The 21,272-nt window shown below is 41.5% G+C and overlaps 39 non-coding genes across 39 annotated transcripts; all 39 read left to right on the top strand.

Moving 5' to 3' along the window:
• Positions 1-206: 206 nt before the first annotated feature.
• On the top strand, positions 207-279 carry trnav-uac (transfer RNA valine (anticodon UAC)). The gene has a single exon. It is a non-coding gene; the product is annotated as a tRNA-Val (tRNA).
• A 695-nt stretch (positions 280-974) lies between these two features.
• Positions 975-1,047, top strand: trnav-uac (transfer RNA valine (anticodon UAC)). The gene has a single exon. It is a non-coding gene; the product is annotated as a tRNA-Val (tRNA).
• A 961-nt stretch (positions 1,048-2,008) lies between these two features.
• Positions 2,009-2,081, top strand: trnav-uac (transfer RNA valine (anticodon UAC)). The gene has a single exon. It is a non-coding gene; the product is annotated as a tRNA-Val (tRNA).
• Positions 2,082-2,495: 414 nt separating this feature from the next.
• trnav-uac (transfer RNA valine (anticodon UAC)) lies at positions 2,496-2,568 on the top strand. Its single transcript has one exon. It is a non-coding gene; the product is annotated as a tRNA-Val (tRNA).
• Positions 2,569-3,042: 474 nt separating this feature from the next.
• Positions 3,043-3,115, top strand: trnav-uac (transfer RNA valine (anticodon UAC)). Its single transcript has one exon. It is a non-coding gene; the product is annotated as a tRNA-Val (tRNA).
• Positions 3,116-3,927: 812 nt separating this feature from the next.
• Positions 3,928-4,000, top strand: trnav-uac (transfer RNA valine (anticodon UAC)). The gene has a single exon. It is a non-coding gene; the product is annotated as a tRNA-Val (tRNA).
• Positions 4,001-4,414: 414 nt separating this feature from the next.
• Positions 4,415-4,487, top strand: trnav-uac (transfer RNA valine (anticodon UAC)). Its single transcript has one exon. It is a non-coding gene; the product is annotated as a tRNA-Val (tRNA).
• Positions 4,488-4,812: 325 nt separating this feature from the next.
• Positions 4,813-4,885, top strand: trnav-uac (transfer RNA valine (anticodon UAC)). Its single transcript has one exon. It is a non-coding gene; the product is annotated as a tRNA-Val (tRNA).
• A 1,452-nt stretch (positions 4,886-6,337) lies between these two features.
• trnav-uac (transfer RNA valine (anticodon UAC)) lies at positions 6,338-6,410 on the top strand. The gene has a single exon. It is a non-coding gene; the product is annotated as a tRNA-Val (tRNA).
• A 414-nt stretch (positions 6,411-6,824) lies between these two features.
• On the top strand, positions 6,825-6,897 carry trnav-uac (transfer RNA valine (anticodon UAC)). The gene has a single exon. It is a non-coding gene; the product is annotated as a tRNA-Val (tRNA).
• Positions 6,898-7,222: 325 nt separating this feature from the next.
• Positions 7,223-7,295, top strand: trnav-uac (transfer RNA valine (anticodon UAC)). Its single transcript has one exon. It is a non-coding gene; the product is annotated as a tRNA-Val (tRNA).
• Positions 7,296-8,133: 838 nt separating this feature from the next.
• trnav-uac (transfer RNA valine (anticodon UAC)) lies at positions 8,134-8,206 on the top strand. The gene has a single exon. It is a non-coding gene; the product is annotated as a tRNA-Val (tRNA).
• A 330-nt stretch (positions 8,207-8,536) lies between these two features.
• trnav-uac (transfer RNA valine (anticodon UAC)) lies at positions 8,537-8,609 on the top strand. Its single transcript has one exon. It is a non-coding gene; the product is annotated as a tRNA-Val (tRNA).
• Positions 8,610-9,422: 813 nt separating this feature from the next.
• Positions 9,423-9,495, top strand: trnav-uac (transfer RNA valine (anticodon UAC)). The gene has a single exon. It is a non-coding gene; the product is annotated as a tRNA-Val (tRNA).
• Positions 9,496-9,845: 350 nt separating this feature from the next.
• Positions 9,846-9,918, top strand: trnai-uau (transfer RNA isoleucine (anticodon UAU)). The gene has a single exon. It is a non-coding gene; the product is annotated as a tRNA-Ile (tRNA).
• Positions 9,919-10,243: 325 nt separating this feature from the next.
• Positions 10,244-10,316, top strand: trnav-uac (transfer RNA valine (anticodon UAC)). The gene has a single exon. It is a non-coding gene; the product is annotated as a tRNA-Val (tRNA).
• A 347-nt stretch (positions 10,317-10,663) lies between these two features.
• trnav-uac (transfer RNA valine (anticodon UAC)) lies at positions 10,664-10,735 on the top strand. The gene has a single exon. It is a non-coding gene; the product is annotated as a tRNA-Val (tRNA).
• A 326-nt stretch (positions 10,736-11,061) lies between these two features.
• Positions 11,062-11,134, top strand: trnav-uac (transfer RNA valine (anticodon UAC)). Its single transcript has one exon. It is a non-coding gene; the product is annotated as a tRNA-Val (tRNA).
• Positions 11,135-11,485: 351 nt separating this feature from the next.
• On the top strand, positions 11,486-11,558 carry trnav-uac (transfer RNA valine (anticodon UAC)). Its single transcript has one exon. It is a non-coding gene; the product is annotated as a tRNA-Val (tRNA).
• Positions 11,559-11,908: 350 nt separating this feature from the next.
• trnav-uac (transfer RNA valine (anticodon UAC)) lies at positions 11,909-11,981 on the top strand. Its single transcript has one exon. It is a non-coding gene; the product is annotated as a tRNA-Val (tRNA).
• Positions 11,982-12,395: 414 nt separating this feature from the next.
• Positions 12,396-12,468, top strand: trnav-uac (transfer RNA valine (anticodon UAC)). The gene has a single exon. It is a non-coding gene; the product is annotated as a tRNA-Val (tRNA).
• A 351-nt stretch (positions 12,469-12,819) lies between these two features.
• Positions 12,820-12,892, top strand: trnav-uac (transfer RNA valine (anticodon UAC)). Its single transcript has one exon. It is a non-coding gene; the product is annotated as a tRNA-Val (tRNA).
• Positions 12,893-13,242: 350 nt separating this feature from the next.
• Positions 13,243-13,315, top strand: trnai-uau (transfer RNA isoleucine (anticodon UAU)). Its single transcript has one exon. It is a non-coding gene; the product is annotated as a tRNA-Ile (tRNA).
• Positions 13,316-14,127: 812 nt separating this feature from the next.
• trnav-uac (transfer RNA valine (anticodon UAC)) lies at positions 14,128-14,200 on the top strand. The gene has a single exon. It is a non-coding gene; the product is annotated as a tRNA-Val (tRNA).
• A 347-nt stretch (positions 14,201-14,547) lies between these two features.
• Positions 14,548-14,620, top strand: trnav-uac (transfer RNA valine (anticodon UAC)). Its single transcript has one exon. It is a non-coding gene; the product is annotated as a tRNA-Val (tRNA).
• A 328-nt stretch (positions 14,621-14,948) lies between these two features.
• Positions 14,949-15,021, top strand: trnae-uuc (transfer RNA glutamic acid (anticodon UUC)). Its single transcript has one exon. It is a non-coding gene; the product is annotated as a tRNA-Glu (tRNA).
• A 414-nt stretch (positions 15,022-15,435) lies between these two features.
• trnav-uac (transfer RNA valine (anticodon UAC)) lies at positions 15,436-15,508 on the top strand. The gene has a single exon. It is a non-coding gene; the product is annotated as a tRNA-Val (tRNA).
• A 351-nt stretch (positions 15,509-15,859) lies between these two features.
• On the top strand, positions 15,860-15,932 carry trnav-uac (transfer RNA valine (anticodon UAC)). Its single transcript has one exon. It is a non-coding gene; the product is annotated as a tRNA-Val (tRNA).
• A 325-nt stretch (positions 15,933-16,257) lies between these two features.
• Positions 16,258-16,330, top strand: trnav-uac (transfer RNA valine (anticodon UAC)). The gene has a single exon. It is a non-coding gene; the product is annotated as a tRNA-Val (tRNA).
• Positions 16,331-16,655: 325 nt separating this feature from the next.
• trnav-uac (transfer RNA valine (anticodon UAC)) lies at positions 16,656-16,728 on the top strand. The gene has a single exon. It is a non-coding gene; the product is annotated as a tRNA-Val (tRNA).
• Positions 16,729-17,079: 351 nt separating this feature from the next.
• On the top strand, positions 17,080-17,152 carry trnav-uac (transfer RNA valine (anticodon UAC)). The gene has a single exon. It is a non-coding gene; the product is annotated as a tRNA-Val (tRNA).
• Positions 17,153-17,482: 330 nt separating this feature from the next.
• On the top strand, positions 17,483-17,555 carry trnae-uuc (transfer RNA glutamic acid (anticodon UUC)). The gene has a single exon. It is a non-coding gene; the product is annotated as a tRNA-Glu (tRNA).
• Positions 17,556-17,763: 208 nt separating this feature from the next.
• Positions 17,764-17,836, top strand: trnav-uac (transfer RNA valine (anticodon UAC)). Its single transcript has one exon. It is a non-coding gene; the product is annotated as a tRNA-Val (tRNA).
• Positions 17,837-18,186: 350 nt separating this feature from the next.
• On the top strand, positions 18,187-18,259 carry trnav-uac (transfer RNA valine (anticodon UAC)). Its single transcript has one exon. It is a non-coding gene; the product is annotated as a tRNA-Val (tRNA).
• Positions 18,260-18,673: 414 nt separating this feature from the next.
• On the top strand, positions 18,674-18,746 carry trnal-uaa (transfer RNA leucine (anticodon UAA)). The gene has a single exon. It is a non-coding gene; the product is annotated as a tRNA-Leu (tRNA).
• Positions 18,747-19,521: 775 nt separating this feature from the next.
• On the top strand, positions 19,522-19,594 carry trnav-uac (transfer RNA valine (anticodon UAC)). The gene has a single exon. It is a non-coding gene; the product is annotated as a tRNA-Val (tRNA).
• A 325-nt stretch (positions 19,595-19,919) lies between these two features.
• trnav-uac (transfer RNA valine (anticodon UAC)) lies at positions 19,920-19,992 on the top strand. Its single transcript has one exon. It is a non-coding gene; the product is annotated as a tRNA-Val (tRNA).
• Positions 19,993-20,342: 350 nt separating this feature from the next.
• Positions 20,343-20,415, top strand: trnai-uau (transfer RNA isoleucine (anticodon UAU)). Its single transcript has one exon. It is a non-coding gene; the product is annotated as a tRNA-Ile (tRNA).
• Positions 20,416-21,143: 728 nt separating this feature from the next.
• trnae-uuc (transfer RNA glutamic acid (anticodon UUC)) lies at positions 21,144-21,216 on the top strand. Its single transcript has one exon. It is a non-coding gene; the product is annotated as a tRNA-Glu (tRNA).
• The last annotated feature ends 56 nt before the right edge of the window (positions 21,217-21,272 follow it).

Raw genomic sequence — 21,272 nt, forward strand, 5'->3', positions numbered from 1 at the left:
GGAGGCTGCTCTGTGATTGACTCTCAGAACTTTCATGATTTGTAGTTTCTCCATCGGGACCTAAAATGATTCCTTGAAACAGCCGTTCAAGAAGTTTTAGGGTCTGTAGTTACTGCTGTTCGAAAGCCCTTAGAATTAGCCTTGCATGACCATGCGCCACTTCGTGCTTACATGCTACACTCTAAAAGTTAAAGCTTTTGTGGCCAGTTTCTGTAGTGTAGTGGTCATTACATTTGCTTTACATGCAAAAGGTCCCTGGTTCGACCCCAGGCAGAAGCACTGTTGTCGTTCATTATGATGTGCACAGTCAGTCTGGATGCAATGTTTCTTGAACTGTGCAGTCTCTTGTTTCCTTGAAACAGCATTTCAAGAACTTTTAGGGTCTATAGTTCCTTGGGTTCGAAAGCCCCTTAGAGTTAAGCTTGCATGACCATGCGCCACTTTGTGGTTAGATGCTACCCTGTAAAAGTTAACACTTTTGTGACCAGTTTATGTAGTGTAGTGGTCATCACGTTTGCTTTACATGCAATAGGTCCCTGGTTCTACCCCAGGCAGAAACACTGTTGTCGTTCATTATGATGTGCACAATCAGTCTGGATGCAATGTTTCTTAGAATCGGTTACTTCAGTTCGTAGAAATTGTCACTGTGTAGAAGAATCTCAAATCAAAGAGTTATACACATGGAGACTGCTCAGTGATTGGCTTTCTTCTTGATTATTTCATGATCTCAGAACTTTCATGGTTGGTAGTTCCAGAATTGGGACCTGAAATGTGTTCTTCAAACAGCCTTTCAAGAAGTTTTGGGGTCTGTTGTTCCTGGGTTTTGAAAGCCCCTTAGAGTTGAAACAGCATTTCAAGAACTTATGGGGTCTATAGTTCCTTGGGTTCGAAAGCCCCTTAGAGTTAACCTTGCATGACCATGCGCCACTTTGTGGTTAGATGCTACTCTGTAAAAGTTAAAGCTTTTGTGGCCAGTTTCTGTAGTGTAGTGGTCATCACGTTTGCTTTACACGCAAAAGGTCCCTGGTTCGACCCCAGGCAGAAACACTGTTGTCGTTCATTATGACGTGCACAGTCAGTCTGGATGCAAAGTTTCTAAAATTGTGTTTAGTTCCTTGAAACCCACACTGTGCAGGACAATTTCAAATCAAAGAGTTACGCACATGGAGAGTGCTCTGTGATTGGCTTTCTTCTTGATTATTTCATGATCTCAGAACTTTTATGGTTGGTAGTTCCAGCATTGGGACCTAAAATGTGTTCTTGAAACAGCCTTTCAAGAAGTTTTAGGGTCTGTTGTTCCTGGGTTTCGAAAGCCCCTTAGAGTTAATCTTGCATGACCATGCGCCACTTTGTGGTTAGATGCTACTCTGTAAAAGTTCAAGCTTTTGTGAAACAGCCTTTCAAGAAGTTTTAGGGTCTGTTGTTCCTGGGTTTCAAAAGCCCCTTAGAGTTAACCTTGCATGACCATGCGCCAGTATGTGGTTAGATGCTACCCTGTAAAAGTTAACACTTTTGTGGCCAGTTTATGTGGTGTAGTGGTCATCACGTTTGCTTTACATGCAATAGGTCCCTGGTTCAACCTCAGGCAGAAACACTGTTGTCGTTCATTATGATGTGCACAGTCAGTCTGGATGCAATGTTTCTTAGAATTGGTTACTTCAGTTCTTAGAAATTCTCACTGTGTAGAAGAATCTCAAATCAAAGAGTTATACACATGGAGACTGCTCAGTGATTGGCTTTCTTCTTGATTATTTCATGAACTCAGAACTTTCATGGTTGGTAGTTCCAGAATTGGGACCTAAAGTGTGTTCTTGAAACAGCCTTTCAAGAAGTTTTTGGGTCTGTTGTTCCTGGGTTTTGAAAGCCCCTTAGAGTTGAAACAGCATTTCAAGAACTTTTGGGGTCTATAGTTCCTTGGGTTCGAAAGCCCCTTAGAGTTAAGCTTGCATGACCATGCGCCACTTTGTGGTTAGATGCTACTCTGTAAAAGTTAAATCTTTTGTGGCCAGTTTCTGTAGTGTAGTGGTCATCACGTTTGCTTTACATGCAATAGGTCCCTGGTTCTACCCCAGGCAGAAACACTGTTGTCGTTCATTATGATGTGCACAATCAGTCTGGATGCAATGTTTCTTAGAATCGGTTACTTCAGTTCGTAGAAATTGTCACTGTGTAGAAGAATCTCAAATCAAAAAGTTATACACATGGAGACTGCTCAGTGATTGGCTTTCTTCTTGATTATTTCATGATCTCAGAACTTTCATGGTTGGTAGTTCCAGAATTGGGACCTGAAATGTGTTCTTCAAACAGCCTTTCAAGAAGTTTTGGGGTCTGTTGTTCCTGGGTTTTGAAAGCCCCTTAGAGTTGAAACAGCATTTCAAGAACTTTTGGGGTCTATAGTTCCTTGGGTTCGAAAGCCCCTTAGAGTTAAGCTTGCATGACCATGCGCCACTTTGTGGTTAGATGCTACTCTGTAAAAGTTAAAGCTTTTGTGGCCAGTTTCTGTAGTGTAGTGGTCATCACGTTTGCTTTACACGCAAAAGGTCCCTGGTTCGACCCCAGGCAGAAACACTGTTGTCGTTCATTATGACGTGCACAGTCAGTCTGGATGCAAAGTTTCTAAAATTGTGTTTAGTTCCTTGAAACCCACACTGTGCAGGACAATTTCAAATCAAAGAGTTACGCACATGGAGAGTGCTCTGTGATTGGCTTTCTTCTTGATTATTTCATGATCTCAGAACTTTTATGGTTGGTAGTTCCAGCATTGGGACCTAAAATGTGTTTTTGAAACAGCCTTTCAAGAAGTTTTAGGGTCTGTTGTTCCTGGGTTTCGAAAGCCCCTTAGAGTTAATCTTGCATGACCATGCGCCACTTTGTGGTTAGATGCTACTCTGTAAAAGTTCAAGCTTTTGTGAAACAGCCTTTCAAGAAGTTTTAGGGTCTGTTGTTCCTGGGTTTCAAAAGCCCCTTAGAGTTAAGCTTGCATGACCATGCGCCACTTTGTGGTTAGATGCTACTCTGTAAAAGTTAAATCTTTTGTGGCCAGTTTCTGTAGTGTAGTGGTCATCACGTTTGCTTTACATGCAAAAGGTTCCTGGTTCAACCCCAGGCAGAAGCACAGTTGTCTTTCATTATGATGTGCAGAATCAGACCGGATGCAATGTTTCCAAAACTGGGTTTAGTTCTTTGAAACCCACACTGTGCAGGACAATTTCAAATCAAAGAGTTACGAAAATGGAGAGTGCTCTGTGATTGGATCTCAGAACTTTCATGATTTGTAGTTTCTGCATTGGGACCTAAAATGTTTCCTTGAAACAGCCTTTCAAGAAGTTTTAGGGTCTGTAGTTCCTTGGGTTCGAAAGCCCCTTAGAGTTAACCTTGCATGACCATGCGCCAGTATGTGGTTAGATGCTACCCTGTAAAAGTTAACACTTTTGTGGCCAGTTTATGTGGTGTAGTGGTCATCACGTTTGCTTTACATGCAATAGGTCCCTGGTTCAACCTCAGGCAGAAACACTGTTGTCGTTCATTATGATGTGCACAGTCAGTCTGGATGCAATGTTTCTTAGAATTGGTTACTTCAGTTCTTAGAAATTCTCACTGTGTAGAAGAATCTCAAATCAAAGAGTTATACACATGGAGACTGCTCAGTGATTGGCTTTCTTCTTGATTATTTCATGAACTCAGAACTTTCATGGTTGGTAGTTCCAGAATTGGGACCTAAAGTGTGTTCTTGAAACAGCCTTTCAAGAAGTTTTTGGGTCTGTTGTTCCTGGGTTTTGAAAGCCCCTTAGAGTTGAAACAGCATTTCAAGAACTTTTGGGGTCTATAGTTCCTTGGGTTCGAAAGCCCCTTAGAGTTAAGCTTGCATGACCATGCGCCACTTTGTGGTTAGATGCTACTCTGTAAAAGTTAAATCTTTTGTGGCCAGTTTCTGTAGTGTAGTGGTCATCACGTTTGCTTTACATGCAAAAGGTTCCTGGTTCGACCCCAGGCAGAAGCACAGTTGTCTTTCATTATGATGTGCAGAATCAGACCGGATGCAATGTTTCTTAGAATCGGTTACTTCAGTTCTTAGAAATTCTCACTGTGTAGAAGAATCTCAAATCAAAGAGTTATACACATGGAGACTGCTCAGTGATTGGCTTTCTTCTTGATTATTTCATGATCTCAGAACTTTCATGGTTGGTAGTTCCAGCATTGGGACCTAAAATGTGTTCTTGAAACAGCCTTTCAAGAAGTTGTGGGGTCTGTTGTTCCTGGGTTTTGAAAGCCTCTTAGAGTTGAAACAGCATTTCAAGAACTTTTGGGGTCTATAGTTCCTTGGGTTCGAAAGCCCCTTAGAGTTAAGCTTGCATGACCATGCGCCACTTTGTGGTTAGATGCTACTCTGTAAAAGTTAAATCTTTTGTGGCCAGTTTCTGTAGTGTAGTGGTCATCATGTTTGCTTTACATGCAAAAGGTTCCTGGTTCGACCCCAGGCAGAAGCACAGTTGTCTTTCATTATGATGTGCAGAATCAGACCGGATGCAATGTTTCCAAAACTGGGTTTAGTTCTTTGAAACCCACACTGTGCAGGACAATTTCAAATCAAAGAGTTACGAAAATGGAGAGTGCTCTGTGATTGGATCTCAGAACTTTCATGATTTGTAGTTTCTGCATTGGGACCTAAAATGTTTCCTTGAAACAGCCTTTCAAGAAGTTTTAGGGTCTGTAGTTCCTGGGGTTCGAAAGCCCCTTAGAGTTAAGCTTGCATGACCATGCGCCACTTTGTGGTTAGATGCTACTCTGTAAAAGTTAAAGCTTTTGTGGCCAGTTTCTGTAGTGTAGTGGTCATCACGTTTGCTTTACATGCAAAAACTTCCTGGTTCGACCCCAGGCAGAAGCACTGTTGTCTTTCATTATGATGTGCACAATCAGTCTGGAAGCAATGTTACTTAGAATCGGTTACTTCAGTTCTTAGAAATTCTCACTGTGTAGAAGAATCTTAAATCAAAGAGTTATACACATGGAGACTGCTCAGTGATTGGCTTTCGTCTTGATTATTTCATGATCTCAGAACTTTCATGGTTGGTAGTTCCAGCCTTGGGACCTAAAATGTCTTCTTGAAACAGCCTTTCAAGAAGTTTTGGGGTCTGTTGTTCCTGGGTTTTGAAAGCCCCTTAGAGTTGAAACAGCATTTCAAGAACTTTTGGGTTCTATAGTTCCTTGGGTTCGAAAGCCCCTTAGAGTTAACCTTGCATGACCATGCGCCACTTTGTGGTTAGATGCTACTCTGTAAAAGTTAATGCTTTTGTGGCCAGTTTCTGTAGTTTAGTGGTCATCACATTTGCTTTATGCGCAAAAGGTTCCTGGTCCAACCCCAGGCAGAAGCACTATTGTCGTTCATTATGACGTGCACAGTCAGTCTGGAAGCAATGTTACTTGGAATCGGTTACTTCAGTTCTTAGAAATTCTCACTGTGTAGAAGAATCTCAAATCAAAGAGTTATACACATGGAGACTGCTCAGTGATTGGCTTTCTTCTTGATTATTTCATGATCTCAGAACTTTTATGGTTGGTAGTTCCAGCATTGGGACCTAAAATGTGTTTTTGAAACAGCCTTTCAAGAAGTTTTAGGGTCTGTTGTTCCTGGGTTTCGAAAGCCCCTTAGAGTTAATCTTGCATGACCATGCGCCACTTTGTGGTTAGATGCTACTCTGTAAAAGTTCAAGCTTTTGTGAAACAGCCTTTCAAGAAGTTTTAGGGTCTGTTGTTCCTGGGTTTCAAAAGCCCCTTAGAGTTAACCTTGCATGACCATGCGCCAGTATGTGGTTAGATGCTACCCTGTAAAAGTTAACACTTTTGTGGCCAGTTTATGTGGTGTAGTGGTCATCACGTTTGCTTTACATGCAATAGGTCCCTGGTTCAACCTCAGGCAGAAACACTGTTGTCGTTCATTATGATGTGCACAGTCAGTCTGGATGCAATGTTTCTTAGAATTGGTTACTTCAGTTCTTAGAAATTCTCACTGTGTAGAAGAATCTCAAATCAAAGAGTTATACACATGGAGACTGCTCAGTGATTGGCTTTCTTCTTGATTATTTCATGAACTCAGAACTTTCATGGTTGGTAGTTCCAGAATTGGGACCTAAAGTGTGTTCTTGAAACAGCCTTTCAAGAAGTTTTTGGGTCTGTTGTTCCTGGGTTTTGAAAGCCCCTTAGAGTTGAAACAGCATTTCAAGAACTTTTGGGGTCTATAGTTCCTTGGGTTCGAAAGCCCCTTAGAGTTAAGCTTGCATGACCATGCGCCACTTTGTGGTTAGATGCTACTCTGTAAAAGTTAAATCTTTTGTGGCCAGTTTCTGTAGTGTAGTGGTCATCACGTTTGCTTTACATGCAAAAGGTTCCTGGTTCGACCCCAGGCAGAAGCACAGTTGTCTTTCATTATGATGTGCAGAATCAGACCGGATGCAATGTTTCTTAGAATCGGTTACTTCAGTTCTTAGAAATTCTCACTGTGTAGAAGAATCTCAAATCAAAGAGTTATACACATGGAGACTGCTCAGTGATTGGCTTTCTTCTTGATTATTTCATGATCTCAGAACTTTCATGGTTGGTAGTTCCAGCATTGGGACCTAAAATGTGTTCTTGAAACAGCCTTTCAAGAAGTTGTGGGGTCTGTTGTTCCTGGGTTTTGAAAGCCTCTTAGAGTTGAAACAGCATTTCAAGAACTTTTGGGGTCTATAGTTCCTTGGGTTCGAAAGCCCCTTAGAGTTAAGCTTGCATGACCATGCGCCACTTTGTGGTTAGATGCTACTCTGTAAAAGTTAAATCTTTTGTGGCCAGTTTCTGTAGTGTAGTGGTCATCATGTTTGCTTTACATGCAAAAGGTTCCTGGTTCGACCCCAGGCAGAAGCACAGTTGTCTTTCATTATGATGTGCAGAATCAGACCGGATGCAATGTTTCCAAAACTGGGTTTAGTTCTTTGAAACCCACACTGTGCAGGACAATTTCAAATCAAAGAGTTACGAAAATGGAGAGTGCTCTGTGATTGGATCTCAGAACTTTCATGATTTGTAGTTTCTGCATTGGGACCTAAAATGTTTCCTTGAAACAGCCTTTCAAGAAGTTTTAGGGTCTGTAGTTCCTGGGGTTCGAAAGCCCCTTAGAGTTAAGCTTGCATGACCATGCGCCACTTTGTGGTTAGATGCTACTCTGTAAAAGTTAAAGCTTTTGTGGCCAGTTTCTGTAGTGTAGTGGTCATCACGTTTGCTTTACATGCAAAAACTTCCTGGTTCGACCCCAGGCAGAAGCACTGTTGTCTTTCATTATGATGTGCACAATCAGTCTGGAAGCAATGTTACTTAGAATCGGTTACTTCAGTTCTTAGAAATTCTCACTGTGTAGAAGAATCTTAAATCAAAGAGTTATACACATGGAGACTGCTCAGTGATTGGCTTTCGTCTTGATTATTTCATGATCTCAGAACTTTCATGGTTGGTAGTTCCAGCCTTGGGACCTAAAATGTCTTCTTGAAACAGCCTTTCAAGAAGTTTTGGGGTCTGTTGTTCCTGGGTTTTGAAAGCCCCTTAGAGTTGAAACAGCATTTCAAGAACTTTTGGGTTCTATAGTTCCTTGGGTTCGAAAGCCCCTTAGAGTTAACCTTGCATGACCATGCGCCACTTTGTGGTTAGATGCTACTCTGTAAAAGTTAATGCTTTTGTGGCCAGTTTCTGTAGTTTAGTGGTCATCACATTTGCTTTATGCGCAAAAGGTTCCTGGTCCAACCCCAGGCAGAAGCACTATTGTCGTTCATTATGACGTGCACAGTCAGTCTGGAAGCAATGTTACTTGGAATCGGTTACTTCAGTTCTTAGAAATTCTCACTGTGTAGAAGAATCTCAAATCAAAGAGTTATACACATGGAGACTGCTCAGTGATTGGCTTTCTTCTTGATTATTTCATGATCTCAGAACTTTCATGGTTGGTAGTTCCATCATTGGGACCTAAAATGTGTTCTTGAAACAGCCTTTCAAGAAGTTTTAGGGTCTATAGTTCCTTGGGTTCGAAAGTCCCTTAGAGTTAAGCTTGTATGACCATGCGCCACTTTGTGGTTAGATGCTACTCTGTAAAAGTTAAAGCTTTTGTGGCCAGTTTCTGTAGTGTAGTGGTCATCATGTTTGCTTTACATGCAAAAGGTCCCTGGTTCGACCCCAGTCAGAAACACTGTTGTTGTTCATTATGACGTGCACAGTGAGTCAGCCTGGATGCAATGTTTTTTTAAATTGTGTTTAGTTCTTTGAAACCCACACTGTGCAGGACAATTTCAAATCAAAGAGTTACGCACATGGAGAGTGCTCTGTGATTGGATCTCAGAACTTTCATGATTTGTAGTTTCTGCATTGGGACCTAAAATGTTTCCTTGAAACAGCCTTTCAAGAAGTTTTAGGGTCTGTTGTTCCTGGGTTTCAAAAGCCCCTTAGAGTTAACCTTGCATGACCATGCGCCAGTATGTGGTTAGATGCTACCCTGTAAAAGTTAACACTTTTGTGGCCAGTTTCTGTAGTGTAGTGGTCATCACGTTTGCTTTACACGCAAAAGGTCCCTGGTTCGACCCCAGGCAGAAGCACAGTTGTCTTTCATTATGATGTGCACAATCAGACTGGATGCAATGTTCCTTAGAATCGGTTACTTCAGTTCTTAGAAATTCTCACTGTGTAGAAGAATCTCAAATCAAAGACTGATACACATGGAGACTGCTCAGTGATTGGCTTTCTTCTTCATTATTTCATGATCTCAGAACTTTCATGGTTGGTAGTTCCAGCATTGGGACCTAAAATGTGTTCTTGAAACAGCCTTTCAAGAAGTTTTGGGGTCTGTTGTTCCTGGGTTTTGAAAGCCTCTTAGAGTTGAAACAGCATTTCAAGAACTTTTGGGGTCTATAGTTCCTTCGGTTCGAAAACCCCTTAGAGTTAAGCTTGCATGACCATGCGCCACTTTGTGGTTAGATGCTACTCTGTAAAAGTTAAAGGGTTTGTGGCCAGTTTCTGTAGTGTAATAGTCATCACGTTTGCTTTACACGCAAAGGGTCCCTGGTTTGACCCCAGACAGAAACACTGTTGTTGTTCATTATGACGTGCACAGTCAGTCTGGTTGCAATGTTTTTTAAAATTGTGTTTAGTTCTTTGAAACCCACACTGTGCAGGACAATTTCAAATCAAAGAGTTACGCACATGGAGACTGCTCTGTGATTGGATCTCAGAACTTTCATGATTTGTAGTTTCTGCATTGGGACCTAAAATGTTTCCTTGAAACAGCCTTTCAAGAAGTTTTAGGGTCTGTAGTTCCTGGGGTTCAAAAGCCCCATAGAGTTAAACTTGCCTCTCCATGCGCCACTTTGTGGTTAAATGCTACTCTGTAAAAGTTAATGCTTTTGTGGCCAGTTTCTGTAGTGTAGTGGTCATCACGTTTGCTTTACACGCAAAAGGTCCCTGGTTTGACCCCAGGCAGAAACACTGTTGACGTGCATTATGATGTGCACAGTCAGTGTGGATACAATGTTTCTTAGAATTGGTTACTTCAGTTCTTAGAAATTCTCACTGTGTAGAAGAATATCAAATCAAAGAGTTATACACATGGAGACTGCTCAGTGATTGGCTTTTTCTTGATTATTTCATGATCTCAGAACTTTCATGGTTGGTAGTTCCAGCATTGGGACCTAAAATGTGTTCTTGAAACAGCCTTTCAAGAAGTTTTAGGGTCTGTTGTTCCTGGGTTTCGAAAGCCCCTTAGAGTTAACCTTGCATGACCATGCACCACTTTGTGGTTAGATGCTACTCTGTAAAAGTTAATGCTTTTGTGGCCAGTTTCTGTAGTGTAGTGGTCATCACATTTGCTTTATGCGCAAAAGGTCCCTGGTTCAACCCCAGGCAAAAACACTGTTGTCGTTCATTATGACGTGCACAGTCAGTCTGGATGCAATGTTTCCAAAACTGGGTTTAGTTCTTTGAAACCCACACTGTGCAGGACAATTTCAAATCAAAGAGGTACGAAAATGGAGAGTGCTCTGTGATTGGATCTCAGAACTTTCATGATTTGTAGTTTCTGCATTGGGACCTAAAATGTTTCCTTGAAACAGAATTTCAAGAAGTTTTGGGGTCTATAGTTCCTTGGGTTCGAAAGCCCCTTAGAGTTAAGCTTGCATGACCATGCGCCACTTTTTGGTTAGATGCTACTCTGTAAAAGTTAATGCTTTTGTGGCCAGTTTCTGTAGTGTAGTGGTCATCACGTTTGCTTTACACGCAAAAGGTCCCTGGTTCGACCCCAGGCAGAAACACTGTTGTCGTTCATTATGACGTGCACAGTCAGTCTGGATGCAATGTTTCTAAAATTGTGTTTAGTTCCTTGAAACCCACACTGTGCAGGACAATTTCAAATCAAAGAGTTACGCACATGGAGAGTGCTCTGTGATTGGCTTTCTTCTTGATTATTTCATGATCTCAGAACTTTTATGGTTGGTAGTTCCAGCATTGGGACCTAAAATGTGTTCTTGAAACAGCCTTTCAAGAAGTTTTAGGGTCTATAGTTCCTTGGGGTCGAAAGCCCCTTAGAGTTAAGCTTGCATGACCATGCGCCACTTTGTGGTTAGATGCTACTCTGTAAAAGTTCAAGCTTTTGTGGCCAGTTTCTGTAGTGTAGTGGTCATCAAGTTTGCTTTACATGCAAAAGGCCCTGGTTCTACCCCAGGCAGAAACACTGTTGTCATTCCTTATGACGTGCACAGTCAGTCTGGATGCAATGTTTTTTAAAATTGTGTTTAGTTCTTTGAAACCCACACTGTGCAGGACAATTTCAAATCAAAGAGTTACGCACATGGAGAGTGCTCTGTGATTGGAGCTCAGAACTTTCATGATTTGTAGTTTCTGCATTGGGACCTAAAATGTTTCCTTGAAACAGCCTTTCAAGAAGTTTTAGGGTCTGTAGTTCCTGGGGTTCGAAAGCCCCTTAGAGTTAAGCTTGCATGACCATGCGCCACTTTGTGGTTTCATGCTACTCTGTAAAAGTTAAAGCTTTCGTGACCAGTTTCTGTAGTGTAGTGGTCATCACGTTTGCTTTACACGCAAAAGGTCCCTGGTTCGACCCCAGGCAGAAACACTGTTGTCGTTCATTATGACGTGCACAGTCAGTCTGGATGCAATGTTTCTTAGAATCGGTTACTTCAGTTCTTAGAAATTCTCACTGTGTAGAAGAATCTTAAATCAAAGAGTTATACACATGGAGACTGCTCAGTGATTGGCTTTCTTCTTGATTATTTCATGATCTCAGAACTTTCATGGTTGGTAGTTCCATCATTGGGACCTAAAATGTGTTCTTGAAACAGCCTTTCAAGAAGTTTTAGGGTCTATAGTTCCTTGGGTTCGAAAGTCCCTTAGAGTTAAGCTTGTATGACCATGCGCCACTTTGTGGTTAGATGCTACTCTGTAAAAGTTAAAGCTTTTGTGGCCAGTTTCTGTAGTGTAGTGGTCATCACGTTTGCTTTACACGCAAAAGGTCCCTGGTTAGACCCCAGGCAGAAGCACTGTTGTCGTTCATTATGATGTGCACAGTCAGTCTGGATGCAATGTTTCTTAGAATCGGTTACTTCAGTTCTTAAAATTCTCACTGTGTAGAAGAATCTTCAATCAAAGAGTTATACACATGGAGACTGCTCAGTGATTGGCTTTCTTCTTGATTATTTCATGATCTCAGAACTTTCATGGTTGGTAGTTCCAGCATTGGGACCTAAAATGTGTTCTTGAAACAGCCTTTCAAGAAGTTTTAGGGTCTGTTGTTCCTGGGTTTCGAAAGCCCCTTAGAGTTAACCTTGCATGACCATGCGCCACTTTGTGGTTAGATGCTACTCTGTAAAAGTTAAAGCTTTTGTGGCCAGTTTCTGTAGTGTAGTGGTCATTCCGTTTGCTTTACACGCAAAAAGTCCCTGGTTCGACCCCAGGCAGAAACACTGTTGTCGTGCATTATGATGTGCACAGTCAGTGTGGATGCAACTTTTCTTAGAATCGGTTACTTCAGTTCTTAGAAATTCTCACTGTGTAGAAGAATATCAAATCAAAGAGTTATACACATGGAGACTGCTCAGTGATTGGCTTTCTTCTTGATTATTTCATGATCTCAGAACTTTCATGGTTGGTAGTTCCATCATTGGGACCTAAAATGTGTTCTTGAAACAGCCTTTCAAGAAGTTTTGGGGTCTGTTGTTCCTGGGTTTTGAAAGCCCCTTGGAGCTGAAACAGCATTTCAAGAACTTTTGGGTTCTATAGTTCCTTGGGTTCGAAAGCCCCTTAGAGTTAACCTTGCATGACCATGCGCCACTTTGTGGTTAGATGCTACTCTGTAAAAGTTAAAACTTTTGTGGCCAGTTTCTGTAGTGTAGTGGTCATCATGTTTGCTTTACACGCAAAAGGTCCCTGGTTCAACCTCAGGCAAAAACACTGTTGTCGTTCATTATGATGTGCACAGTCAGTCTGGATGCAATGTTTCTTAGAATTGGTTACTTCAGTTCTTAGAAATTCTCACTGTGTAGAAGAATCTCAAATCAAAGAGTTATACACATGGAGACTGCTCAGTGATTGGCTTTCTTCTTGATTATTTCATGATCTCAGAACTTTCATGGTTGGTAGTTCCAGAATTGGGACCTAAAGTGTGTTCTTGAAACAGCCTTTCAAGAATTTTTAGGGTCTATAGTTCCTTGGGTTCGAAAGCCCCTTAGAGTTAAGCTTGCATGACCATGCGCCACTTTGTGGTTAGATGCTATTCTGTAAAAGTTAAAGCTTTTGTGGCCAGTTTCTGTAGTGTAGTGGTCATCACGTTTGCTTTACACGCAAAGGGTCCCTGGTTTGACCCCAGACAGAAACACTGTTGTCGTTCATTATGACGTGCACAATCAGTCTGGATGCAATGTTTCTTAGAATCGGTTACTTCAGTTCTTAGAAATTCTCACTGTGTAGAAGAATCTCAAATCAAAGAGTTATACACATGGAGACTGCTCAGTGATTGGCTTTTTCTTGATTATTTCATGATCTCAGAACTTTCATGGTTGGTAGTTCCAGCATTGGGACCTAAAATGTGTTCTTGAAACAGCCTTTCAAGAAGTTTTAGGGTCTGTTGTTCCTGGGTTTCGAAAGCCCCTTAGAGTTAACCTTGCATGACCATGCACCACTTTGTGGTTAGATGCTACTCTGTAAAAGTTAATGCTTTTGTGGCCAGTTTCTGTAGTGTAGTGGTCATCACATTTGCTTTATGCGCAAAAGGTCCCTGGTTCAACCCCAGGCAAAAACACTGTTGTCGTTCATTATGACGTGCACAGTCAGTCTGGATGCAATGTTTCCAAAACTGGGTTTAGTTCTTTGAAACCCACACTGTGCAGGACAATTTCAAATCAAAGAGTTACGAAAATGGAGAGTGCTCTGTGATTGGATCTCAGAACTTTCATGATTTGTAGTTTCTGCATTGGGACCTAAAATGTTTCCTTGAAACAGCCTTTCAAGAACTTTTGGGGTCTATAGTTCCTTGGGTTCGAAAGCCCCTTAGAGTTAAGCTTGCATGACCATGCGCCACTTTGTGGTTAGATGCTACTCTGTAAAAGTTAAAGCTTTTGTGGCCAGTTTCTGTAGTGTAGTGGTCATCATGTTTGCTTTACACGCGAAAGGTCCTGGGTTTGACCCCAGGCAGAAGCACTGTTGTCTTTCATTATGATGTGCACAATCAGTCTGGATGCAACGTTTCTTAGAATCGGTTACTTCAGTTCTTAGAAATTCTTACTGTGTAGAAGAATCTCAAATCAAAGAGTTATACACATGGAGACTGCTCAGTGATTGGCTTTCTTCTTGATTATTTCATGATCTCAGAACTTTCATGGTTGGTAGTTCCAGCCTTGGGACCTAAAATGTGTTCTTGAAACAGCCTTTCAAGAAGTTTTGGGGTCTGTTGTTCCTGGGTTTTGAAAGCCCCTTAGAGTTGAAACAGCATTTCAAGAACTTTTGGGTTCTATAGTTCCTTGGGTTCGAAAGCCCCTTAGAGTTAACCTTGCATGACCATGCGCCACTTTGTGGTTAGATGCTACTCTGTAAAAGTTAAAGCTTTTGTGGCCAGTTTCTGTAGTGTAGTGGTCATCATGTTTGCTTTACACGCAAAAGGTCCCTGGTTCGACCCCAGGCAGAAACACTGTTGTCGTTCATTATGACGTGCACAGTCAGTCTGGATGCAATATTTCTAAAATTCTGTTTAGTTCCTTGAAACCCACACTGTGCAGGACAATTTCAAATCAAAGAGTTACGCACATGGAGAGTGCTCTGTGATTGGCTTTCTTCTTGATTATTTCATGATCTCAGAACTTTTATGGTTGGTAGTTCCAGCATTGGGACCTAAAATGTGTTCTTAAAACAGCCTTTCAAGAAGTTTTAGGGTCTGTTGTTCCTGGGTTTCGAAAGCCCCTTAGAGTTAACCTTGCATGACCATGCGCCACTTTGTGGTTAGATGCTACTCTGTAAAAGTCCAAGCTTTTGTGGCCAGTTTCTGTAGTGTAGTGGTCATTACGTTTGCTTTACACGCAAAAGGTCCCTGGTTCGACCCCAGTCAGAAACACTGTTGTTGTTCATTATGACGTGCAGTCAGTCAGCCTGGATGCAATGTTTTTTTAAATTGTGTTTAGTTCTTTGAAACCCACACTGTGCAGCACAATTTCAAATCAAAGAGTTACGCACATGGAGAGTGCTCTGTGATTGGATCTCAGAACTTTCATGATTTGTAGTTTCTGCATTGGGACCTAAAATGTTTCCTTGAAACAGCCTTTCAAGAAGTTTTAGGGTCTGTTGTTCCTGGGTTTCAAAAGCCCCTTAGAGTTAACCTTGGATGACCATGCGCCACTTTGTGGTTAGATGCTACTCTGTAAAAGTCCAAGCTTTTGTGGCCGGTTTGTGTAGTGTAGTGGTCATCACGTTTGCTTTTCATGCAATAGGTCCCTGGTTCGACCCCAGGCAGAAACACGGTTGTCGTTCATTATGATGTGCACAGTCAGTGTGGATGCAATGTTTCCTAAAATCGGTTATTTCAATTCTTTGAAATTCTCACTGTGTAGAAGAATATCAAATCAAAGAGTTATACACATGGAGACTGCTCAGTGATTGGCTTTCGTCTTGATTATTTCATGATCTCAGAACTTTCATGGTTGGTAGTTCCATCATTGGGACCTAAAATGTGTTCTTGAAACAGCCTTTCAAGAAGTTTTGGGGTCTGTTGTTCCTGGGTTTTGAAAGCCCCTTAGAGTTGAAACAGCATTTCAAGAACTTTTGGGTTCTATAGTTCCTTGGGTTCGAACGCCCCTTAGAGTTAACCTTGCATGACCATGCGCCACTTTGTGGTTAGATGCTACTCTGTAAAAGTTAAAGCTTTTGTGGCCAGTTTCTGTAGTGTAGTGGTCATCACGTTTGCTTTACATGCAAAAGGTCCCTGGTTTGACCCCAGGCAGAAACACTGTTGTCTTTCATTATGATGTGCACAATCAGTCTGGATGCAATGTTTCTTAGAATTGGTTACTTCAGATCTTAGAAATTCTCACTGTGTAGAAGAATATCAAATCAAAGAGTTATACACATGGACACTGCTCAGTGATTGGCTTTCTTCTTGATTATTTCATGATCTCAGAACTTTCATGGTTGGTAGTTCCATCATTGGGACCTAAAATGTGTTCTTGAAACAGCCTTTCAAGAAGTTTTAGGGTCTATAGTTCCTTGGGTTCGAAAGTCCCTTAGAGTTAAGCTTGTATGACCATGCGCCACTTTGTGGTTAGATGCTACTCTGTAAAAGTTAAAGCTTTTGTGGCCAGTTTCTGTAGTGTAGTGGTCATCACGTTTGCTTTACACGCAAAAGGTCCCGGGTTTGACCCCAGGCAGAAACACTGTTGTCGTTCATTATGACGTGCACAGTCAGTCTGGATGCAATGTTTCTAAAATTGTGTTTAGTTTTTTGAAACCCACACTGTGCAGGACAATTTCAAAACAAAGAGTTACGCACATGGAGAGTGCTCTGTGATTGGATCTCAGGACTTTCATGATTTGTAGTTTCTGCATTGGGACCTAAAATGTTTCCTTGAAACAGCATTTCAAGAACTTTTGGGGTCTATAGTTCCTTGGGTTCGAAAGCCCCTTAGAGTTAAGCTTGTATGACCATGCGCCACTTTGTGGTTAGATGCTACTCTGTAAAAGTTAAAGCTTTTGTGGCCAGTTTCTGTAGTGTAGTGGTCATCACGTTTGCTTTACACGCAAAAGGTCCCGGGTTTGACCCCAGGCAGAAACACTGTTGTCGTTCATTATGACGTGCACAGTCAGTCTGGATGCAATGTTTCTAAAATTGTGTTTAGTTTTTTGAAACCCACACTGTGCAGGACAATTTCAAAACAAAGAGTTACGCACATGGAGAGTGCTCTGTGATTGGATCTCAGGACTTTCATGATTTGTAGTTTCTGCATTGGGACCTAAAATGTTTCCTTGAAACAGCATTTCAAGAACTTTTGGGGTCTATAGTTCCTTGGGTTCGAAAGCCCCTTAGAGTTAACCTTGCATGACCATGCGCCACTTTGTGGTTAGATGCTACTCTGTAAAAGTTCAAGCTTTTGTGGCCAGTTTCTGTAGTGTAGTGGTCATCACGTTTGCTTTACACGCAAAAGGTCCCTGGTTCGACCCCAGGCAGAGACACTGTCGTCTTTCAATATGACGTGCACAGTCAGTGTGGATGCAATGTTTCTTAGAATCGGTTACTTCAGTTCTTAGAAATTCTCACTGTGTAGAAGAATATCAAATCAAAGAGTTATACACATGGAGACTGCTCAGTGATTGGCTTTCTTCTTGATTATTTCATGATGTCAGAACTTTCATGGTTGGTAGTTCCATCATTGGGACCTAAAATGTGTTCTTGAAACAGCCTTTCAAGAAGTTTTAGGGTCTATAGTTCCTTGGATTCGAAAGTCCCTTAGAGTTAAGCTTGTATGACCATGCGCCACTTTGTGGTTAGATGCTACTCTGTAAAAGTTAAAGCTTTTGTGGCCAGTTTCTGTAGTGTAGTGGTCATCACGTTTGCTTTACACGCAAAAGGTCCCTGGTTTGACCCCAGGCAGAAGCACTGTTGTCGTTCATTATGACGTGCACAGTCAGTCAGCCTGGATGCAATGTTTTTTAAAATTGTGTTTAGTTCTTTGAAACCCACACTGTGCAGGACAATTTCAAATCAAAGAGTTACGCACATGGAGAGTGCTCTGTGATTGGATCTCAGAACTTTCATGATTTGTAGTTTCTGCATTGGGACCTAAAATGTTTCCTTGAAACAGCCTTTCAAGAAGTTTTAGGGTCTGTTGTTCCTGGGTTTCAAAAGCCCCTTAGAGTTAACCTTGGATGACCATGCGCCACTTTGTGGTTAGATGCTACTATGTAAAAGTCCAAGCTTTTTTGGCCAGTTTGTGTAGTGTAGTGGTCATCACGTTTGCTTTTCATGCAATAGGTCCCTGGTTCGACCCCAGGCAGAAACACTGTTGTCGTTCATTGTGATGTGCACAGTCAGTCTGGATGCAATGTTTCTTGAATTGTGCAGTCTGTTGTTTCCTAGAAACAGCATTTCAAGAACTTTTGGGGTCTATAGTTCTTTGGGTTCGAAAGCCCCTTAGAGTTAAACTTGCATGACCATGCGCCACTTTGTGGTTAGATGTTACTCTGTAAAAGTTAAAGCTTTTGTGGCCAGTTTCTGTAGTGTAGTGGTCATCACGTTTGCTTTACACGCAAAAGGTCCCTGGTTCGACCCCAGGCAGAAACACTGTTGTCTTTCATTATGATGTGCACAGTCAGTCTGGATGCAATGTTTCTTAGAATCGGTAACTTCAGTTCTTAAAATTCTCACTGTGTAGAAGAATCTTCAATCAAAGAGTTATACACATGGAGACTGCTCAGTGATTGGCTTTCTTCTTGATTATTTCATGATCTCAGAACTTTCATGGTTGGTAGTTCCAGCATTGGGACCTAAAATGTGTTCTTGAAACAGCCTTTCAAGAAGTTTTAGGGTCTGTTGTTCCTGGGTTTCGAAAGCCCCTTAGAGTTAACCTTGCATGACCATGCGCCACTTTGTGGTTAAATGCTACTCTGTAAAAGTTAAAGCTTTTGTGGCCAGTTTCTGTAGTGTAGTGGTCATTCCGTTTGCTTTACACGCAAAAGGTCCCTGGTTCGACCCCAGGCAGAAACACTGTTGTCGTGCATTATGATGTGCACAGTCAGTGTGGATGCAACGTTTCTTAGAATCGGTTACTTCAGTTCTTAGAAATTCTCACTGTGTAGAAGAATATCAAATCAAAGAGTTATACACATGGAGACTGCTCAGTGATTGGCTTTCTTCTTGATTATTTCATGATCTCAGAACTTTCATGGTTGGTAGTTCCATCATTGGGACCTAAAATGTGTTCTTGAAACAGCCTTTCAAGAAGTTTTGGGGTCTGTTGTTCCTGGGTTTTGAAAGCCCCTTGGAGCTGAAACAGCATTTCAAGAACTTTTGGGTTCTATAGTTCCTTGGGTTCGAAAGCCCCTTAGAGTTAACCTTGCATGACCATGCGCCACTTTGTGGTTAGATGCTACTCTGTAAAAGTTAAAACTTTTGTGGCCAGTTTCTGTAGTGTAGTGGTCATCATGTTTGCTTTAAACGCAAAAGGTCCCTGGTTCAACCCCAGGCAGAAGCACTATTGTCGTTCATTATGACGTGCACAGTCAGTCTGGAAGCAATGTTACTTAGAATCGGTTACTTCAGTTCTTAGAAATTCTCACTGTGTAGAAGAATCTTAAATCAAAGAGTTATACACATGGAGACTTCTCAATGATTGGCTTTCTTCTTGATTATTTCATGATCTCAGAACTTTCATGGTTGGTTGTTGCAGCATTGGGACCTAAAATGTGTTCTTGAAACAGCCTTTCAAGAAGTTTTAGGGTCTGTTGTTCCTGGGTTTCAAAAGCCCCTTAGAGTTAACCTTGCATGACCATGCGCCAGTATGTGGTTAGATGCTACCCTGTAAAAGTTAACACTTTTGTGGCCAGTTTATGTAGTGTAGTGGTCATCACGTTTGCTTTACATGCAATAGGTCCCTGGTTCAACCTCAGGCAAAAACACTGTTGTCGTTCATTATGATGTGCACAGTCAGTCTGGATGCAATGTTTCTTAGAATTGGTTACTTCAGTTCTTAGAAATTCTCACTGTGTAGAAGAATCTCAAATCAAAGAGTTATACACATGGAGACTGCTCAGTGATTGGCTTTCTTCTTGATTATTTCATGATCTCAGAACTTTCATGGTTGGTAGTTCCAGAATTGGGACCTAAAGTGTGTTCTTGAAACAGCCTTTCAAGAAGTTTTAGGGTCTATAGTTCCTTGGGTTCGAAAGCCCCTTAGAGTTAAGCTTGCATGACCATGCGCCACTTTGTGGTTAGATGCTATTCTGTAAAAGTTAAAGCTTTTGTGGCCAGTTTCTGTAGTGTAGTGGTCATCACGTTTGCTTTACACGCAAAGGGTCCCTGGTTTGACCCCAGACAGAAACACTGTTGTCGTTCATTATGACGTGCACAGTCAGTCTGGTTGCAATGTTTCTAAAATTGTGTTTAGTTCTTTGAAACCCACACTCTGCAGGACAATTTCAAATCAAAGAGTTACGCACATGGAGACTGCTCTGTGATTGGATCTCAGAACTTTCATGATTTGTAGTTTCTGCATTGGGACCTAAAATGTTTCCTTGAAACAGCCTTTCAAGAAGTTTTAGGGTCTGTAGTTCCTGGGGTTCAAAAGCCCCATAGAGTTAAACTTGCCTCTCCATGCGCCACTTTGTAGTTAAATGCTACTCTGTAAAAGTTAATTCTTTTGTGGCCAGTTTCTGTAGTGTAGTGGTCATCACGTTTGCTTTACACGCAAAAGGTCCCGGGTTTAACCCCAGGCAGAAGCACTGTTGTCTTTCATTATGATGTGCACAATCAGTCTGGATGCAATGTTTCTTAGAATCGGTTACTTCAGTTCTTAGAAATTCTCACTGTGTAGAAGAATCTCAAATCAAAGAGTTATACACATGGAGACTGCTCAGTGATTGGCTTTTTCTTGATTATTTCATGATCTCAGAACTTTCATGGTTGGTAGTTCCAGCATTGGGACCTAAAATGTGTTCTTGAAACAGCCTTTCAAGAAGTTTTAGGGTCTGTTGTTCCTGGGTTTCGAAAGCCCCTTAGAGTTAACCTTGCATGACCATGCACCACTTTGTGGTTAGATGCTACTCTGTAAAAGTTAATGCTTTTGTGGCCAGTTTCTGTAGTGTAGTGGTCATCACATTTGCTTTATGCGCAAAAGGTCCCTGGTTCAACCCCAGGCAAAAACACTGTTGTCGTTCATTATGACGTGCACAGTCAGTCTGGATGCAATGTTTCCAAAACTGGGTTTAGTTCTTTGAAACCCACACTGTGCAGGACAATTTCAAAACAAAGAGTTACGCACATGGAGAGTGCTCTGTGATTGGATCTCAGAACTTTCATGATTTGTAGTTTCTGCATTGGGACCTAAAATGTTTCCTTGAAACAGCCTTTCAAGAACTTTTGGGGTCTATAGTTCCTTGGGTTCGAAAGCCCCTTAGAGTTAAGCTTGCATGACCATGCGCCACTTTGTGGTTAGATGCTACTCTGTAAAAGTTAAAGCTTTTGTGGCCAGTTTCTGTAGTGTAGTGGTCATCATGTTTGCTTTACATGCGAAAGGTCCTGGGTTTGACCCCAGGCAGAAGCACTGTTGTCTTTCATTATGACGTGCACAGTCAGTCAGCCTGGATGCAATGTTTTTTAAAATTGTGTTTAGTTCTTTGAAACCCACACTGTGCAGGACAATTTCAAATCAAAGAGTTACGCACATGGAGAGTGCTCTGTGATTGGATCTCAGAACTTTCATGATTTGTAGTTTCTGCATTGGGACCTAAAATGTTTCCTTGAAACAGCCTTTCAAGAAGTTTTAGGGTCTGTTGTTCCTGGGTTTCAAAAGCCCCTTAGAGTTAACCTTGGATGACCATGCGCCACTTTGTGGTTAGATGCTACTATGTAAAAGTCCAAGCTTTTTTGGCCAGTTTGTGTAGTGTAGTGGTCATCATGTTTGCTTTTCATGCAATAGGTCCCTGGTTCGACCCCAGGCAGAAACACTGTTGTCGTTCATTGTGATGTGCACAATCAGTCTGGATGCAATGTTTCTTAGAAT

Source organism: Channa argus, chromosome 14 (assembly GCF_033026475.1).
Source record: "Channa argus isolate prfri chromosome 14, Channa argus male v1.0, whole genome shotgun sequence".
In the NCBI taxonomy this organism is placed as follows: domain Eukaryota; kingdom Metazoa; phylum Chordata; class Actinopteri; order Anabantiformes; family Channidae; genus Channa; species Channa argus.